This window comes from Sebastes umbrosus, chromosome 20, assembly GCF_015220745.1.
Source record: "Sebastes umbrosus isolate fSebUmb1 chromosome 20, fSebUmb1.pri, whole genome shotgun sequence".
In the NCBI taxonomy this organism is placed as follows: domain Eukaryota; kingdom Metazoa; phylum Chordata; class Actinopteri; order Perciformes; family Sebastidae; genus Sebastes; species Sebastes umbrosus.
Window position 1 is genome coordinate 455,345 of NC_051288.1, and position 20,845 is coordinate 476,189.

The 20,845-nt window shown below is 41.7% G+C and overlaps 1 long non-coding RNA gene across 2 annotated transcripts; it reads right to left on the minus strand.

The window, feature by feature from the left end:
• Positions 1 to 6,067: 6,067 nt before the first annotated feature.
• LOC119479442 lies at positions 6,068 to 19,057 on the minus strand. Of its 2 annotated transcripts, none has more exons than XR_005204685.1 (3): positions 18,402 to 19,057; positions 11,681 to 11,936; positions 6,068 to 6,436 (listed from the first exon to the last, which is right to left on the minus strand). It is a non-coding gene; the product is annotated as an uncharacterized LOC119479442 (long non-coding RNA). The 2 variants fall into 2 exon arrangements; XR_005204684.1 differs by having other exon boundaries at positions 11,681 to 11,939.
• Positions 19,058 to 20,845: the final 1,788 nt, after the last annotated feature.

Genomic DNA, 20,845 nt, shown 5'->3' on the forward strand with positions numbered 1-20,845 from the left:
GGTGTAATGTGTGTATATGAGTGTGAGAGAGAGGGAGAGAGGGAGAGAGGGAGACAGAGAGAGAGACCTACTCTAAGACCCCAGGTCTCCAAACACATCCATATGCCCAGCTCATATTTTCTTTTCCTCCTGTCCTTCTGTTCTTGCCATCAGCATCAGGTTAGCCAAGTGGGGTAGCAGACTGAGCAGAGATCTCTCTCTACGTCTCACACACACCCACAACCCACAGGGTGTTGACTGGGATGCAAGCCTAGCAGACATACACTAGCCAAAGAACCAGGCCAGAACCAAGCCAACAGGCCATAACCGTGTGTGTGTGTGTGTGTGTGTGTGTGTGTGTGTGCGTGTGTGTGTGTGTGTGTGTGTGTGTGTGTGTGTGTGTGCGTGTGCGTGTGCGTGTGCGTGTGCGTGTGCGTGTGTGCGTGTATGTGTGTGTGTGTGTATGTGTGTGTGCCAAACTACTTAGAGTGATGGAATGTAAGATAGGCCCATTCTAAGGGGAGCCAGGATAAACCGGCCAAGTCCAGATCATGGCACAGAGGAAGAGCTGGTGCAGTGAGGCAGAGTGTGATCTGGCTGGAGTGTATTTCAGAAAGCCCGGAGGAGAGCTTCATTTACCTGCTCTCCTTATTTAGAGCTCATCATTCACTGCTGTACACTGCAATCACTGCTAGTATTATGGGTTTGACTGTAATTACACCTGCAGACAGAGACACTTCACATCCAGTCAGTCTGTGGCCTGTAGCTCATGGTTGCCTAAATTAAAGGCTCCACTCATGCCGAGGTGTTTGGAGTGGTTTATTTGAACTCACTGAAACATTTATTCCTGCAGGTAGTTTACTGTTTTAGTTTGTTTAGTCAGGAGAGAATTAACCATCAAACTCAGGTGGCACCAATAAAACAGATGACAAAATGCAGGCATCAATTCTATTCCAAAGTAATTGTGTTTGGTTTGCTAGAAGTGAATATGTAATCTAAAATGATGTGGGGTTATCAATGTCACAATGTGAAATACATGGAGTCATACATGGAACAAAGTAACTTTGTTAGGTTTTTGTTTAGATTCAGTTTACAACGTTAACCATGTGTTTTAAATCTAACCGTAATACGGGAGAAAATGTTTCCCTCGAAACATAATAAAGAATGCAGTTTAGTTGTATGGGAACGTAGTTTTGTAGGAGACAGGGTCGGCCTTAGGCCACACTGGATGCATGAGCAGCGCGTGGCAGATGCCTCGCTGAAATGCTGTGACTCTCCTGTGTGTGTTGTCCACACCCCCAGCATTGCTATGGTGCTGCTGCTGCTGCTGTCAGCTCTTTCTTTCTACATAGAGTTTGCCTTTCATAATGGTTATTTCATTTCATTATAAATGTCATTTATATTTATTTTAGACAGAAAAAGGTTAAGAACATGTTCTCATTTGTAAATAATAATAATAGTAATAATACACGATTAAAGGCCAGTACTTTATTCATTCATGGAGCCCTGCAAGTCACTGCATTTCCTACAACACTGTCCTGCGAACATTTCAGAACAAAGCCTTTTGTTCTGAAATGAAAGAGTTCTGTCCACAGAAAATAAGGCTAGATGGCTTTATTTTGAAACAGAAAGTGTTTACAGAAAGAGTTACAAATATATATTTACTCTTTTTCACTGTCTGTGACATATTCGACAGACAGACATTGAAACTGTAGTAATGTTGCTGAAATGATGTCAATATACAGTCAAAAGGTCTGTTGTTGCTGTGAACCGCGCGGCACGCGGAACAAATAGACAAGACCTTGAATCTCTTGAAGAGACACAGCTGACACGTGGCTGTTCTGTGGCTGCTCTAACCTGTTAACATGGACGTCGAAATAAAAAGCAAGAGGTTCCCCGACGCACACACGCTGCTCAAACAGGCCGTTAGAGTGACACATTTAGCAGAGTCAAACACTAAAGGTCAGCTTTGCAGACATTGTCTATTTATCCTTTCTTAACATTCCTTCAGTTTTCATTTTATAACCTGACATCAACTACAGGCTTCACTGCAGGTTAAACAATATCACATGGAACAGTGCCGTGACCATAGACTGTATCAAATATGGACTTAGTCTCCATGACCTCACCTACACAGTCGATTTTGAAGGGCAAAAATGAAGCTCAAAGTGGGCGTCGCCAAGCTCAAAGCTTCCAAGCTAGCTAAAGATAACAAGCTAGACTAAGAAGCTAGGCTGTATCTAGGAAGAGAACGGGCTATATGCTACTCTGTGTAGCCGGCTAACGTTGAGCCTAATGTCTTGTTACTCCCGGTTGGTGGTTGATACCGGTGCTAGCTAACATATAAATAAAATAATACTAACGTTCGAATTTCACTTTCCGTAAAAAAAAAAAACGGTTCACAGACATTTCAAATGAAATCGTACAAGGTAACGAGGTTACAAATCCATTGAGATGCAATCCGGTCAGCATCTTCAATTTGTGCATCGACGTTAGTGTTATTCACTGTAAAGCACTCGTCTCCTCCTTTTGTCCTAGAGTCCTCTGTTCTGTCAGATTGGTATATAGAAAAAGATTATTCCAGGAATTAGCCAAGTTCCATTGACAGTTCCTGATGTGGGCATGGAGGTCATCCAGTGGAAGCCCATCATTCAACGGCCACACATTGTGCCTGAAAATTGACAACAAAAGATCCTGAGTGTTGCTACAAAATGATATAGCTTTAATTCAAATGCATCTGAATTGTCTTACAAACACCATATCAAAGGAGGAAGAGAAGACAACAAAATGTGAGGAGGAAGTGATGGCAGCAGGAGAGTAAAAGAGGAGGGACCAAGAGACCAAAAGAATGGATGAAAGCAGGCGAATGAGAGAGGAGAAATGGAATGGAAGTACGATGAGTGAATGACAGTAACTACTGAAGTCAAACTCAGGAGGACAGTTTCAAAGACAGCAGTGCATCCATAAAGCATAGCAGGCTGTAATGTTCTCTCCACCCATCCAGGCCTGGCATGGCATGGTTTGAGTCTCTTTATATATATAAAGAGACTCAAACCATGCTTGGCTCCAAAAGCACAAGTGACACGTTTTACTCTGCAACTTGAACCAGAAAAGACAAGAGACAGAGCAGCAATGCCTTTTCCTTTGTTGGTTTTGTTGCTCTTGTGATGTTTCTTGCCTTATGTGCATTGTTCTACAACCTACAAAAGGAGGTGGACTGGTGGTCTTCTGTAATTGGTCAGTCTGTTGTCATCCTCATTCATCCTAGTTTGACCTCACAGCACTCGTTAAAAGAGATGTGAACAAATGCATTATTGGGATAGGAACAGATAATGCGCTCATAACTGATACAAACAGCATCCACTTTTGTAATAATATTTGTACTTAAATCTAATTTAGGTCAAGTCAAATCAATTATATTTGTATAGCCCAGGGGTCAGCAACCTTTACTATTAAAAGAGCCATTTTAGGCAAAAGAAATCTGATCATTGTGATGAAGGTAACACAGATTATAGTCTAAGTATATAGTATATAGGTCTAATGCAGTGAGGGCCAACGCGCAAATGTACTACGGAGTATTAGGGCCACATTGAGGGAAAAAACATCTGAAATTTCCAGAATAAAGTCATAATATTACGAGAAAAAAGTCTTAATGTTACGAGAATAAAGTCATAGGTTTACAAGAAAAAAAGTCATAATATTAGTTGAATAAAGTCAGAAGTTTACGAGAATAAAGTCAGAAGTTTACGAGAAAAAAGTTGTAATATTAGTTGAATAAAGTCATAACTTTGCGAGAAAAAAAGAAAATAACACGGAAAATTACTACTTTATAATATTATGACTTTATTCTCATAATTTTAAGACTTTTTTCTCGTAAACCTATGACTTTGTTCTCGTAATATTATGACTTTATTCTCGTAATATTACGACTTTTTTCTTGTAAACCTATGACTTTATTCTCGTAATATCATGACTTTATTCTAGAAATCTCAGATTTATGTGGCCCTAATACCGTCGTATGATAGACCTACAACAATGATAAATAAAGTTGAAAATTTAAACAAAAAAACAGTTATTCATTTCCACAATTTTTTTTAAAAATCCACAGGGAGCCACTGGAGAGGAGCTAAAGAGACGCTTGTGGCTCCGGATCCGCAGGTTGCTGACCCCTGGTATAGCCCAATATCACTAATCACAAATTTGCCTCAGGGGGCTTTTCAATCTGTACAGGATACGACACCCTCTGTCCTTTACAGTATGACCCTCACATTGGATGAGGAAAAACCTTTTAACAAGGAAAAAATGGAAGAAACCTCAGGAAGAGCAACAGAGGGATCCCTCATCAAGGACGGACAGACGTGCAATAGATGTCTGTACAGAGGAACAACATAATGAAAATACAACATAGACAATCCATATGAAAAAAAAAAACTTGATACATATAATGTGAACATACAGTATATGAAGAGATGGATCCAGAAGGATGTCAAGCAGCTTCCAGGCGTTGCCAAATAGAGCCAGAGCAACACGACCTCCTCTCCACCAGGGAGAAGAGCAGAGGGCCAAGAACAGAGCCCTGAGGTACGTCATATTTCACCTCAGAGAGGGGCACTGTTCTTTCCTATAGATAAGATTGTAAACATGCGAGAACAAAGCCAGAGATGCCAAATTTGTTCTCCAATCGGTCAAGAAGTATACAATGATCAATAGTGTCAAAAGCTGCACTGAGATCTAGTAGTAAAAGTACCGAGGTGGTATCTGAATCCATGTTTAGGAGCAAATCATCACTTAAGTAAGAGCATTTTCGGTGGAGTGGCAGGCCCTGAAAGCAGACTGAAAGGGTTCGAAAAGGTCACTAAATAATATATGGTCTGAAAGTTGTTGAGACACCACTCTTTCTATTATTTTAGAAAAGAATGGAAGGTTTGAGACTGATCGATAATTATTCGACCCTGCGTCAAAGTGTGTTTTTTTAAGTAGAGGTTTAACAACGGCTGTCTTGAAGCTACTGGGGACAATACCAGTCGTAAGAGACAAATTGACAATATTTAGCATTGTAGGTCCCGGCCATAGCCATAGATCTTTAAAGAGGCAGGTGGTAGGGTAGAAGCGTAAACCAGCTTAGACAATGTTTCGAGACGTTCTCAAAATGTGTGAGGACACTGGGATTCAACGTATGAATTTTGCCCTGCAGGTAATCCAGGCGATTGTTGTCTGTACTGTGTGAACATAACATCTGGTAGCCAAAGCAGCAGTACTTTCCATGATAAGGTCTCTAAAGTGCATGGACAATGGACAAGAGAGCTTTTCACATTTTTGGCAAAAACATTTACATTTTCTCATAAGCATTTCAATCCAACTTTATGTTTTGTTTTTTTAAATGATGCCATATGTTCAAATGCTATTCTGACTATTTCCCCACTGTTCTATTCCCACTCTTCATTTCCACCCAGACAGTCACACAACATTTTACCTTATTATTTAACTTAGAGAAGAAACCTTTATTTGTCATAATATATACAGGTGCATACATGAAATTTGACCTCTGCATTTAAGAGCAGTGGGCTGCTGCAAGCGCCCGGGGAGCATCTTGGGGTTTAGTGTCTCGCTCAAGGACACTTCGGCATGCAGTCTGTAGGAGCCGGGGATCGAACCTCACAACTTGTGGTTAAAGGACGACCCGCTCTACCCACTGAGCTACAGCATTTTTTTAATTAATTAATTTAGGTGCATAGTTGTATGTGGAGTATAAATGACAGTAGAACACATTTACATACAGATACAGAGGATGAAGCAGCGATGATGTCTAACAACGATGATATTATGGTGAAATAAACAGATGCAGAGCTTTGCATTACACCACTACCCTTTACACACACAAACACACACTGGTGGTATCACACACTGGTGGTATCGTTCATCTGCTGTTAAACTCCCTGATGATGACAATGATCATAATGAGGACAAGGACGAGGTTGGGTCTGAGTGCTGCTAGTAGGAAGTGATGGAGGGAAGGGATGTGGGAATGAAGAAAGAGCAAGCAGAGAGAAGAGAACATGGGAAGGAATTAAGTAGGGAGATTAACTGGTTGTGTTTGCACACTGTTGTAGACACGTGTTTTATTAACAGACTCTCACTGTTTGAAATGTAAATACTATATGTATAACGTTTTATCATTTTCATTGACTGTATACAGTGGTGAAAAAGGACTTGTGTTATCTTGCAGAAACCAAGCCAGGAAGTGGTCTGTGCAAGCCAGGAACCATCGCTCTGTTTGGTAACGTGGTGTCCAACGGGCTGCTCAACGAGCACTTCTGGCACATCGGGTTTCCCCTCGTCACCAGACTGGTCAGTTCCTTCCTTTCTCATTTTCTTCATCTTTGTCTTTTTGCTTTAGCTGCTGGCTTGATTTCTGTAGACGTATTTCCATTTCCATTCCAAGTATTACATCAGAAAGCTGTATAGAAATGGCACAATTGTATAAAACTTTCTCAATTGTGTAAAAAAAAGTTTTATGCTTGCTTGAGGTTGTTTTTGCCTTTGTCGAAACAGAGATGCACTAAATAGATTTAAGATTCAAGATTCAACAGTTTTATTTGTCACATACTCATACAGGATGTGCAGTGAAATGTAAAGTTGCAGTGCTCACCAGATTGTGCAAAACAACATCAATTATACAAATATTTTAAAAATCTAGTAAAAATTGTAGGGACAATGGCAATATTTACAGTAAGAGGGGTCTATATACAATATGGAATATAAATATAAGGGAGTGAATGGAACAGTAATGAGTGTGTGTGTATGCTCTGTATGTAGCCCTATGTGTGTGTGTGTGTGTGTGTGTGTGTGTGAACGTGTGTGGATAAGGGGGGCAGCATGTGGCACTTGATGGACGCCCTGTGGTCCGACTGCCGGACGGAATCATGCTAATCTGTGATTGGCCAAAACACGTAAAAAGGGAGGACATCCTGAGTCGTTACCAATCAACAATACAGGAATACAAGATTGACATCGCATTGGTCCAATGATGATTTCCGAGTTTCGGCCGGCATCAGCAATCATTATTACATTCTGAATTTCTACAGTGAATAAAAGCTATTAGATACAATATTGGCTCCTCTACTTCTGGCGCCCATGGTGCTAGCTCAGCTACTCCCATTGGTCACACGGTCCCTCAAGATGCTCCTGTATTGTTAATGGTTGATACAAAATTTGTTGGTTTACCCCAGCTCCCCAGTAGTCTGTACCCCAGTAGTCCAGTAGTCTATACCCCAGTAGTCCAGTAGTCTATACCCCAGTAGTCCAGTAGTCTGTACCCCAGTAGTCTAGTAGTCTTTTCTGTACCCCAGTAGTCCAGTAGTCTGTACCCCAGCTCCCCGGTAGTCTGTACCCCCGTAGTCCAGTAGTTGTTAGGCTGGTGTTGTTAGAGATGTTGAATAGTGTGATGGTATTCTTCAGTGTTCTGGTTGGAGATAATTAAGCGTACACATTGAAGGCTGTGTGTCTGCCTTCAGCTGTTTCTACCTCAGGACCAGCCCTATAAATAATGGATTGGGTTCTAGCATTAACACAAACTAATGCAATATTAGTGGTATTTCAATTAACTTTGAATTAGGCTGTAATCTCTTCCATGTCACTTGCTGATTGTGTGGCTCTGTTTTATTGAACTGCTGATAAATGTTATATTTGATAGATATCGATGTTGTCTCCCCGTCAGGATACAGCAGAGGATATTTGCTGGCTCAGTCTGATCACTCGCCCGTGAGCCTGTGAGACACACACACTCACAGATGTGTCTGCGTGCTTATTGCCTCTGATATACAGCTGATTTTGGTTAATGGAGAAATAATTGTTGTCTTTGCTTTTTTTTCTAGATATTATAAATTCAGATAATTCATCACTGTTTGGAAATTGGAAAGCAGTTGTACTATCAAATCCTGACGAGTAGGATCAGATCAGACGGAAACGTACAAGATTAATTTTTTAATTTTGTGAATATTAAAACTGAGCATACCTACAGCAGCTGACATAATCCAAATGTATTATCAGCTACATTAGCCATGTTTTATTTACAGTGAACACACACACATGCGCACACACACACACACACACACACACACAGAGAGCATTGGAGTGTCATGGAATGGGAGCTCTATAACAGGGACACCAAAGTTAACAGCTGGCGTCAGTGACTGTAATGCTTCATTCACACAAACCTCGTCATCACATTCTTTATCAAGGAAATGTTCATTTAACCCCTAATGACAGACACAACTATTAACTAATAAACATACAAGTGAATGAATAAATGCAATGATGAATGAGTGAGGAGCAGCGTATAGTGATGGAGTAACTTGTGGGAATAAAGGAGACCATTGTTTTAATGGTGAATAATGTTGCTGTTTCTTTGCTGTCCCAGGCTAAATATTCTCTGTATGAACTGAAATGTATTAATAGTATATTTTTGTACATAGGCGGGAACACAGTCGTGTATGAGCGTGCATGTGTACAGTACCCTCACAACGCCGAATAATATGGCTTTTCTGAAAGTCACAGTGTAATTGGAACACCGACCCAACAAGGGGTTTTGTAAACAGGAAGTTTAAGGAAAGTTGACTCAGTTGTCTGTGGAAGGAATGAAGTCTAATATTTGAAAGCATGACATTTACTTGTAACAGAGTATTTCAGCTGTGTAGTATTGTGACTTCTACCCATGTAAAAGATCTGAATACTTCTTCCACCACTGGAAAACAGTTGTATAAAGCCCTCTTTGTCTCTGGAGAAGCTTTGTCACATCTAAGAAAATAACCCTGATGATGTGGTCGGGGGCTTGGAGACTACAGAAGTCTGTGTCATACAGTGGGGACATGGACACGCAGGGAGGGTGTAAGAACGCTACAGTCCCAAGTTGCATGAAGAGAAATGCAGGAGCCGGTCTCTCAGCTTATCCCGCCTCCAATTTGACTATTCTTTTAATTTATTATTTCATTGATTTATCTTTTATATGTTTCTTGAGACCCCCTAAACTTTACAGGAGTGAAGTGCTAAATCACTGGAGAATTCTTTTCAAAAATTAAAGTCAAATATAGAGTACATTATGTAAAATCCACATCCTGCCTCCAAGTTGCTATAAAACTCCAGTCTGTTACCTCCATGACCCAGTGGTTACACTGTATTGTAGGAGTCAGAAGCTTTTTTAAAACATTGATATTATTCTGGAGGCTATAAAACATGATAGAAAACATACTGCAACTTGCTCATATACGTGCATATTGCGAGGGCGCGTCAGGAAACCACAAGGTGGCAGCGTCATCACGGTAAACAGTTACTGCCTGTTAATGGCGATTTGAAGGGCCACTGAGTTTATTGTGCACCCTGAACTGACAGCCCATTCTCATTACCAGGGTGTCAAGTAGCCCTACCGAAGCTTTGTGACTGCCGTCGGCGTTCGATACCGCTGCACAAGGCACCCTTTAGCGCTGGTAGGAGACAATATAAACCCATCCGCAGCAACAGTAAACGCTCAGAGAAAGTGATGTGGTGACGTAGTTTAAAGAGCGTCATTTTCACTGTAGAAACGTAGTAGTTTTAAGTTCAACCAAGTAGTTTTTTACTAAACCTAACAAGGTGGTTTTGTTGCCTGAACCTAAGCAAGTGTTTTTGTTTAACTCACAACATCAAGGATGTGTTTCCCGCCACTGAAAAGTGACGCTGAGGGGTCTGACACAGCGTCAGTAGCCTATTTGACGAGGTGGGATGAGAACGTGTTGGAACTGATGATGTAGGTAACCGAGTATTGAATAATCGTACTAGTTCCAAAGAAACGCACTACAGTACTCAGATTATTTTTTTGTTGTAACGAGGAATGTGTTAGTTTGCAATTCAAGTAATCAGATATTTATTTACGTTTTCAAATAAGTAATCCGTTACAAAAACATCACAGTGAAATACATGTGGGGTATAAGCGTCTGTCAGCTGCAATGAACTCTACTTTTAATTTGGAGCAGAAGCTGCATACGTCACACGCCACCATATTTTCAGCATGAAAACCGCTATAATTGTGCAGTGGTATCAAACGCCGACGGCCATGATAAAGCCTCGGTATTTGAAGCCCTGGGAATGAGGACGGGCTGCCACAACACTGGTGTGTAGGAAGGCACACCGAGGAGGAGAACCATGCCAACTCTTAAACAGCAACAGCTTTCAACTGTCACTCCGAGGGAAATGAAGGAGCTTGTAGCTGGTTGGAGGAGATGCTACCAATATCAACTGAAGAGTCTCCATTTATCCATAAGATGGTTGATAAAATCCTATGATGCGTAACATGGAGGGAGCTATGCCTGACAGCTAGCTACCCTGATATAATAAATGCTAAATGAACTTGTATTTATACATCTCCTTGCTAATCATCTGACCACTCAAAGCTCTTTACACTACATGTCAGCATTCACCCATTCACACACACATTCATACACTGATGGCAGAGGCTGCCATGCAAGGAGCCAACCTGCCCATCAGGATCTGATCTAAAGACTCATTCACACACCGATGGCTCAGCCTTCAGGAGCAGTTTGGGGTTCAGTGTCTTGCTCAAGAACTCTTCGACGTGACCGGAGGAGCCGGGGATCGAACCAGCAACCTTCCGATTGGTGGGCAACCTGCTCTACCTATTGTCTACCTACCTACCTACCTACCTACCTGTCTACCTACCTACCAACTGTCTAGCTACCTACTTGTCTACCTACCTACCTGTCTACCTACCTACCTGCCTGTCTACCTACCTACCTGCCTGTCTACTGTCTACCTACCTACCTGTCTGTCTACCTAACTGCCTGTCTGTCTACCTAACTGCCTGTCTACCTACCTACCTGTCTGTCTACCTACCTGTCTACCACCTACCTGTCTACCTACCTACCTCCTGTCTACCTACCTACCTGTCCATCTACCTGCCTGTCTACCTACCTACCTGTCCATATACCTGCCTGTCTACTGTCTACCTACCTACCTGTCTACCTACCTGCTTGTCTACCTACCTACCTGTCTACTGTCTACCTACCTACCTGTCTACCTACCTACCTGTCAACCTACCTACCTACCTGTCTACCTACCTGTCTACCTACCTACCTGTCTACCTGTCTACCTACCTAACTACCAGGTAGGTACCTGTCTACCTACCTGTCTTCTGTCTACCTACCTACCTGTCTACCTACCTGTGTACCTACCTACCTACTTACCTACCTGTCTACCTATCTACTTGTCTACCTACCTGACTACCTACCTACCTGTCTACCTGTCTACCTACCTGTGTACCTACCTACCTACCTACTTGTCTACTTGTCTACCTACCTACCTACCTACCTACCTACTTGTCTACTTGTCTACTTGTCTACCTACCTGTCTACCTAACTGTCTAAAAAAAAAAAGTCAACACACTGTCAATCATCAGATGATGATTACAAGAATACTCTCATTCAGGGTGATTATCCATAGGGTTAAATAGCAGGACATCAATCATATGCAGGAAATAAATTATATGATGTTAGTCAAATGAATGACTGAGGATGGATATAAATATTGACCTAGTAATATTTACCGGACTGTGAGAGTCTTTGTGTACAGAACTTAATCTCATCATGCTCTCCCTTTCATGTCCTTGCCACCATCTTAATTATTAAAGGCTACATGTAGTGCTCTCACTTACCTTTCCCTGACTGTTAGCAACATTTCTCCACTTTTCTTCCCTTCCATTAGCAGGCGGAAGGTACGTGTGGGGTTTACAGAGTGTCTGAGTGCTGTACAGAAGACTTCTCTGGCTTGGCTGCTGGTCATCTCTTCCACCAGTTTAACTATGCAGAGGCAACACAAGGCTGCAGCAAAGCCTCGGGCAGCGTGCTCACATCCCTCTGCTTAAAGGAATCCCCTCTCCTCCAGCACCTCATCTCAATGTGCACGGACAACTACTGGACATCTGCAATGAAAAAATCCAAATGAGAAAATTGAAAGTGCTTAAAAAATGTTCCTTTTTAAAGTTAGTAGAATTGAAGCAGATGAGCAGGATAGTACAAGCTGAATTTCCTTTACCTCTCATATCCTTTGAGTGAATGAATGAATTAGCTTTCATAGATAGACATCTCAGGAGTAGAGCGTTAATATGGGTGGTAAAGTTGAGGAAATTCAAGTGATTTTTTGATTGTTTGTTGAGGAAAACAATGAATTGATTTATAGCTGTATACTGATTAGTATGTAGAGACTGTTCCCCAAGATAAGTTAAGGCCCTCCCAAGAACAGCCACTGTCCAATCCTACGTTAGCAACCGTAACTAGGCGCAGGAGGCCTGTCGAGCTTTGTGCGGTGTGTGTGGAACCTGCAAGTCCCACAGCAGATCCCCTCAAAGTTTGTCAGATGTCAGATATGAATGAAACAGTGTGGAAGACCTCAGTCACAGCTGAATCCATCCAAGATCAAATAAAACTCCTTCGTTTGCTCCAAGGTAAGGTGCTAATACCGTTAGCTAGCTTAGCAAGTTAGCAAACGAAGACAGTTGAATATTAGTTATCAGCGTTAGTTTGTGAGATGCAGTGTAGTCCACATGTGCAAGAAGTATCCTGGTGCACTTTAAACAAATGGAAAAGTAGGATAATTTAGTTTTATATTAGATAATGAGAAGAGTCGTAACTAAACATTAACTTAGTAACCCCTTAACACTCTGACGGCCCGCTGGCGGCCCGCTGGCGGCCCGGCCGCTGTTCTGTCTTTCAGAGGTTGTTGCGGGCTGAGTTTTCAAGCTAGAGTGAAGATACTGTCATATGGAATCCATCGGTACCAAACATGTCATGCTAGCTTGTCGGTAAAAGAACACTAAATAACTAACTAATAGATTTTGGCGAGGTATAACTGGCATGGTGATTTTCAAAGGGGTCCCTTGACCTCTGACCTCCAGATATGTGAATGGAAATGGGTTTTATGCGTTTTATAGTCTCCCCTTTACAGACGTCGGTTTTGGGCCTAAATCTATCAAACTTTACACATTTCATCGCCAGATCATAAAACAGATGTATTTTTCAACAGAGACTTGTTATGCTTTTTACACAAATGACATCATCCTGCGTCCCATTGTGTCAACAGAACCATGAAATCAGACAATGATGTGTTTCTTTCTAAAGGGCACTTTCAAAACACGTATTTTGTAATCTTATTTGGAGGACTTGAATTTGAACCTACAACCATCCCAAAAACAAATCAGCACCATTATGCCAATTACATTTTTGGGGCAAGAATATTGACTCATCATAAAATTAACTTCTCAATATTTCAGTTCTAAAGGCATCTATAGCATGTGTGATAAAAGCCATCCTGGATGTTCATTGCAAGATGAGTCGCAATCTGCTTCAGACTCAATAAAGAGAAGAGAAGAGAGGTCACTTCTGTCAGCTCACAGACGTTCGACTTATCTCATCTCTAAAGGTGCGTTCACACCTGTAGACTGGTTCATTTGGTTCGGATCAGAAATATATATGTTGCATTTAAATTGGGTTCTTTGGTGTCACAAATAAATAAGTGATTATAAGCATTAGTAGTACAGCGTATTATTAGACTGCAAATGTTCTGAAGTTAGACTAAAATGATTCGGGGTCACACACTTTTTAATGGACTTAATGAACTGACAAGCTACATGGAGTCGGATACAAGCACAGCCGTTTTAACAGCTTTTGACCTATTAATCAGGGAAAATACCCATCACCATGGTTACCCATATAAATTATATACAGACGTAGGCAAAATTGTTGGTACTCTTCCGTTAAAGAAAGAAAACCCCACAATGGTCACTGAAATAACTTGAAACTGACAAAAGTAATAATAAATAAAAATTTACTGAAAATTAACTAATGAAAATCAGCTGTTGCTTTTGAATTGTGGTTCAACAGAATCATTTTAAAAAACAAACTGATGAAACTGGCCTAGACAAAAATGATGGTAGCCCTAGAAAAGATTGAAAATAATTTGACCATAGGGACATATTAAACTAAGGTGTGTCCTGTAATTAGCATCACAGGTGTCTTCAAACTTGTAATCAGTCAGTCTGCCTATTTAAAGGGTGAAAAGTAGTCACTGTGCTGTTTGGTATCATGGTGTGTACCACACTGAACATGGACCACAGAAAGCTAAGGAGAGAGTTGTCTCAGGAGATGAGAAAGAAAATTATTGACAAGCATGTTAAAGGTAAAGGCTATAGGACCATCTCCAAGCAGCTTGATGTTCCTGTGACTACAGTTGCACATATTATTCAGAAGTTTAAGGTCCACGGGACTGTAGCCAACCTCCCTGGACGTGGCCGCAAGAGGAAAATTGATGACAAATTGAAGAGACGGATAATACGAATGGTAACCAAAGAGCCCAGAACAACTTCCAAAGAGATTAGAGGTGAACTCCAAGGTCAAGGTACATCAGTGTCAGATCGCACCATCCGTCACTGTTTGAGCCAAAGTGGACTTAATGGAAGACAACCGAGGAGGACACCAAATCATAAAAAAGCGAGACTGGAATTTTCCAAAATGCATATTGACAAGCCACAAAGCTTCTGGGAGAATGTCCTTTGGACAGATGAGACAAAACTGGAGCTTTTTGGCAAGTCACATCAGCTCTATGTTCACAGATGCAAAAATGAAGCATCCAAAGAAAAGAACACTGTACCTAATGTGAAACATGGAGGAGGCTAGGTTATGTTATGGGGCTGCTTTGTTGCATCTGGCACAGGGTGTCTTGAATCTGTGCAGGGTGCAATGAAATCTCAAGACTATCAAGGCATTCTGGAGCGAAATGCGCTGCCCAGTATCAGAAAGCTTGGTCTCAGTCGCAGGTCATGGGTCCTCAAACAGGCAACACCCAAGAATGGCTAAGAACAAAACATTGGACTATTCTGAAGTGGCCTTCTATGAGCCCTGATCTAAATCCTATTGAACATCTGTGGAAGGAGCTGAAACATGCAGTCTGGAGAAGGCACCCTTCAAACCTGAGACAGCTGGAGCAGTTTGCTCACGAGGAGTGGGCCAAAATACCTGTCGACAGGTGCAGAAGTCTCATTGAGAGTTACAGAAATCGCTTGTTTGCAGTGATTGCCTCAAAAGGTTGTGCAACTAAATATTAAGTTAAGAGTACCATCATTTTTGTCTAGGCCAGTTTCATTAGTTTGTTTTTTAAAATGATTCTGTTGAACCAAAATTCAAAAGCAATGTCTCATTTTCATTAGTTAATTTTCAATAAATTTTTATTTATTATTACTTTTGTCAGTTTCAAGTTATTTCAGTGACCTTTGTGGGTTTTTCTTTCTTTAACGGAAGAGTACCAACAATTTTGCCTACGTCTGTACATGGCCTTATGCAGATCGAGTATAAGATTGCTTCCTGAACAGATTTCACAATCACCAGATGGATTCATTAGTAGTTTACCTTTCCAAATCCTGCTAAACTCACATACTGTATCTGCTATCATAAAACCCTGTGATTGGTTGGTTTGCTTTCACACAACAAACCAACCAAAAGATCCAAGTCAGCTCCGAAGTGGTTCGGTTGTTTAGAACCGTACTAACTGGTCAAACGGACCCGAGTTGGTTTAACCGAATCAAACAGGTGAGGTGTTGGGCACGCTAAGGGTACAAGTTATTAATGGAGTTTCCTGGGACAAAGGCAGGTCTGACAAAGTCCGGCCACCTCCTCCGCATGTTAAAAAATAAATAAATAAATAGTAATTATTATTATAATAAACCATAAAAGTGACTACATTTATATTTACAGACATGGCTCCTAAATTACTGACACCATTAGAATTGTGTCTCATAGTAACAGTGTGCACGGGCCTCAATCCATCTTTTCTGCATGGTCTCCTTCATTTCATCGTGTGCCTTGAACAAATTCCTTCCCTCCTTTTTCTTATGCTCTGTCCCACAGAGCCGCCAGTACTGTTCCCAGATATTCCCAGCTAGAGGAAAAGAGAGACGAGGGGAATGCCAATATGTGCCCACTAACACACCAAAAGGACGCATGTTATTAAGATACAACTCATACCGGCACAGATGCACAATAAACCTGCTTTTTCTCTTCTGGAGAGGGAAGAGTAAACAGTAGTGGAGCCAAAGCAGCCTGCTGAGTTAGTCCAGGTGAGAGATTGCTCGGTGTGCCTGGCAGCAGACAGCGAGTCAATGAGAAGAGCTCCGGCAGGAGGACTGAGATCAGCTGGAGCTGGCAACACTGCTCTCTGAAGGCGTGATAGAGGGCTGCTGACAGCACTGAAACCCAGACTGTAAGCACCAGACTGAGGGGGCTCATCCAGGACACTTTCAATGTGTGTGTGTGTGTGTGTGTGTGTGTGTGCGCGCACCTTGCTGCATTCCAAAACTCACAGTGAAATATTCCCAGCCCGTAGGTTGTAATTATCTACTGGATTACCATGGCTGGTTTGGATTGTAATGGATGGAGTATAGTGGATGAAGATGTGTGCAGTACAGAGCTACAGAGAGTATTCGGAGACATTTCAGCAAACTAAAGGATGTGTTTGTTTGGATCCTCATTACATGCCGTATCACAGCAGCTCCATAAGACGATCCACTGTGACAGGACAAATCCAAACTGCTTTCACACAACTCACAATTCCATAACGACAATACAACACACTCATACTGACATTCACTTAATGATTTAGAACATGATATCCATATCATACACACACTATAACATTACATAGGCTACAACACAAGAAGACACACAGAGACATGCTCTGGGAACATAAATGGCACTATAGTTGTCCTCACTACCACAATGACAGAAATGTTCAGCTTTATCTTAACAGTTCGGACACACCAGGAACGTCAGGAGCGAGTGGCGGCTGCGTGACCTGTTGTTTTTTATTTCGCCGTCCGTGTTAACAGGTTAGAGCAGGCACACTGCCCGCGTGAGACGCGCATCTCACGCACGTCACATGCGCGTCTCAGCTGCGTCTCTTCTAGAGAATAGAGGTCTCGCCTATTTTTGACGTGTGTCACGTGCGTCTCACAGCAGCAACGAACAGTGAAAGTGATCTATTGACTGTATATTAACATCATATCAGCTACATTACTACAGTTTCTATGTCTATCTGTAGAATATGTTATGGAGATGAAAAAAGTAAAAACGTATTTTTAAATCAACACTTCCTGCTTTCACTTCAAAATAAAAGCCCTCAAGCGTTTTTTCTGTGGACAGAATTCCTTCATTTGTTAACACGAGGCTTTTATTCTGAAATATGTGTCGGACAGTGTTCTAGAACATGAATGAATATAGTACGTATATTTACAAATTACCACACGTTTCTTAACCTTTCTCGGTCTAAAATAAATATAAATTATATTTATAATGAAATGAAGGCAAACTCTATGTAGAAAAAAAGGGCTGACAGCAGCAGAAACGCAGCAGACACGCAGCTGAAATGCAGCTTGTGTGAACGCTCGACGCGTGTATCACGCAGCCACCACGCAACGCTGTCACCACACAACGCAGCTGCCATATTTTTAGTAATAGAGCCTAACAGTCTCTTTTCTCTGAGGTGGACTTTACCAAAGCAAATATTTTGGAATGGAGATCACCATGTTATCATGGTAAATGGACTTGTATTTATATAGCTCCCTTCTAGTCTTCCGACCACTCAGAGCTCTTTACACTACATGTCAGCATTCAACCATTCACACACACATTCATCCACTGATGACTGAGGCTACCTGTCCATCAGGATCTCATCTAAAGACTCATTCACACACCGATGGCTCAGCCTTCAGGAACAGTTTGGGGTGTCAATCTTTTCCTAACCCTAACTAAATAGTTTTGTTTCCTAAAACTAAACTTCCTGTGAACACAGAAGTTTATTTGAAAAGACACCATGCATGTAACAAGCGTATATTGACACACCGTCCCTGAAGCCTGGGACACACCAGGAGCGTCAGGAGCGCGTGGCGTCTGCGTGGTGTGGTGGCTGCGTGATTCACGCGTCGGGTGTTCACACCAGCGGCTTGTCTGCTTTTGCTGTCAGCCCTTTCTTTCTACATAGAGTTTGCCTTTTAATGGCCATTTCATTATAAATATCATTTATATTTATTTTAGACAAAGCAAGGTTAAGAAACGTGTGGTAATTAGTAAATAATAATAATAATCCACAATTAAAACTCTGTACTATATTCATTCATGGAGCTCTCTTAGTCACTGTGTGTTCTAGAGCTGCCACGTGCTCCTGAGGTTCCTGCTGTGTCCCAGGATTGAAACATCCAAAACTGATGCTAGAGGGGGACCCAGAGCGTCATAGTCTGAAACGTTGGGAATATTTCCCTTGAAATCTGTGTCACCTCCAGCACACTGAGCATGATGGGATGCACACAGTACTCTACATGTGTGTTGACTGACCTGATGTTGCTCCTCTCCTCCTAGACCCTGACAACAGCCCCCCCACCACCAGTCTGTCCTCTTTTTTGCATTAGCTCACTCACATGCAGAGTTTGGACTAACTTATTCATGACCCAGACCTGAAATAGCATGACGCCCAGATTTGATAGGAAAATGTTCTCTTTTGAATGTTCGTTGCTAGGGGAGAAAGAGAGGAGGCGGCCCGTCTCTGAGCGAAGGAGAGTGAGCGCTGAGGTTGCACACCAGGCATGCATACATGTATGTAAATGGCCTCATTTCAAGCAAGTCTTAAAAACCAATTTCAGCACAAATGGTCGCAGATGAATTGGTATTCATAATCTATTTTAACTATGAATTAGCTCATTATTTTTCTACATTGGTAAATGTCAAACTGGGGACGTTTGCCATACATTGCGCTCCTTCCTATCGTGAAGAGGGTGTGGGCACGGCGCTGTCCACATGGTTTGTGTTGTAAAGCTACCAGCCTTTGTGCCTTAAATCAACTCAGTAGATTCCCCTTTAAACCAGCCCAGGTCACATGACATGTACACATGTATGCAGTGTTGAGGCGATGGTCTTGTTTGTTTAGAATAATTATACCAATGTTTTAAAATGAATGTGATCGAGTCTTATTGATGATGAAATGATACACATAAACTTCTTTTCTTCTTGTTTGATGCAACTTTAATATGGAATCTATACCCCCAATGCAGATCTTAAAGGTCCCATGTCATGCTCATGTTCAGGTTCATACTTGTATTTTGTGTTTCTACTAGAACATGTTTACATGCTGTAATGTTAAAAAAAACACTTTATTTTCCTCATACTGTTGGCCTGAATATGCCTGTATCTACCCTCTGTCTGAAACGTTCCATTTTAGCGCATTTCGATGGAATTGCAACAGGATTGTGTTGCTAGGCAACAGCTTGGGTCCATGTTTACTTCCTGTCAGTTGATGACATTCACATACACTGCAACCAGGAATAAACTGGGACACATTTAGAATGTTTATGTTTAAAACTGCGTAAAGGGTCTAAATATTGAATATTTGTAACATCACAAATGGACAGAAATCCTGACAGCTTGTTTCAAATACAGAGTTTCTGAATATGGGCTGTGTGTATCTCCCTATGGATTTAGTGTTTCAATACTTTCACAGTATTTATATAGCACTTAAGCCTGTTTTATAATAAAAAAAACATGAAAATCTCACTTTTTATAATATGTCCCCTTTAAAATAAATTCTGCTACATTTGAAGGAGTTAAAAAAATAGCTAAGATGCATAAAGCATCTCTCTGAATCAGCCCTGTAGACGACAGAGTCCACGCTCGTACATGAACACAACACGTATTCTGACTCTCCATCCTGTCTTTCATTTGAGGTGAGGAGACACGGATTGGGATTGCTAATTTAAGGATTATGGTAATTACTGCAAAAGTGGCCTATAGCCTATAAATTATATGGTTATTATTTTATTATTATTATAGTTTTGTGCATCGTATTGTTTTCTCACAGCCTGGTGGAAAATGTTCTGAGGCCTGGTACCGGTCCGGCCCGGTGTTTGGGAACCACTTCTCTGGTAATGATCTGAGGCAGCAGGACAGTGTACGTGGGACTGAGTCAGAATAAAGTCCAGTGTGTGTGTGTTGATGGAGATGGAGAACATGTCAGCCAGCGACACAGTGAGGCTCATTCATGGAGCTCTATGTCACAGAGGACGGAGATTTTCATAGTAGATACGTTCACTTTCGGTTTGGGTCTGAACATGGGATTTGTTGACAATGAAAAAATTGAATATCCCTGGGAAAATAATACTTCCACTTCCTCATTCATTTTAAGATGTTAGCACTCAGCTGCCAGGATTGGGAGCAGAAAGACAGCCATGTACTCATCTTTATGCCAGCTGTTCTCATCTGGACCAAGTTCTGTTTTTAACCTGTCCTGAGGGAGAAACTTGGAGTTTAGTTTGACTGGTTAATATTATTTCATTGAAGATGTGAATCTGAAAGGTGCTTCTTTCTCATGATGTTAGTATGAGATGATTCAGTCAGCTTCAGTGTTGATGGTCCTGACAGGATGGACGCTCTCCTGACAGGACAGATGCTCTCTTGTCCTTTAAAGCTCTGGAAGACATGAAATGTGTGTTTGAAATTGTGTCTGACTTCAATTGCAGTGTGATACTGAAACAGGGAGACACAGGAGTGGCCCAGTATTCCCAGTATTCCCAGTGTGCCCAGTGTGTGCAGCACAGTAAAGCAGTGAACAGGTTCACGTGGCAACTTGCTTCAGTAGTGTATTGACTGTACTGGTGATGGTGGTGTGTGTGTGTGTGTGTGTGTGTGTGTGTGTGGGGGGGGGGCGGGGGGAGGGGGGGGGGGGGGGGGGGGGGGGGGGGGGGAAATGTGCTGAGGCAGGCTTCAACATCTAACCCTCACCCACCTCT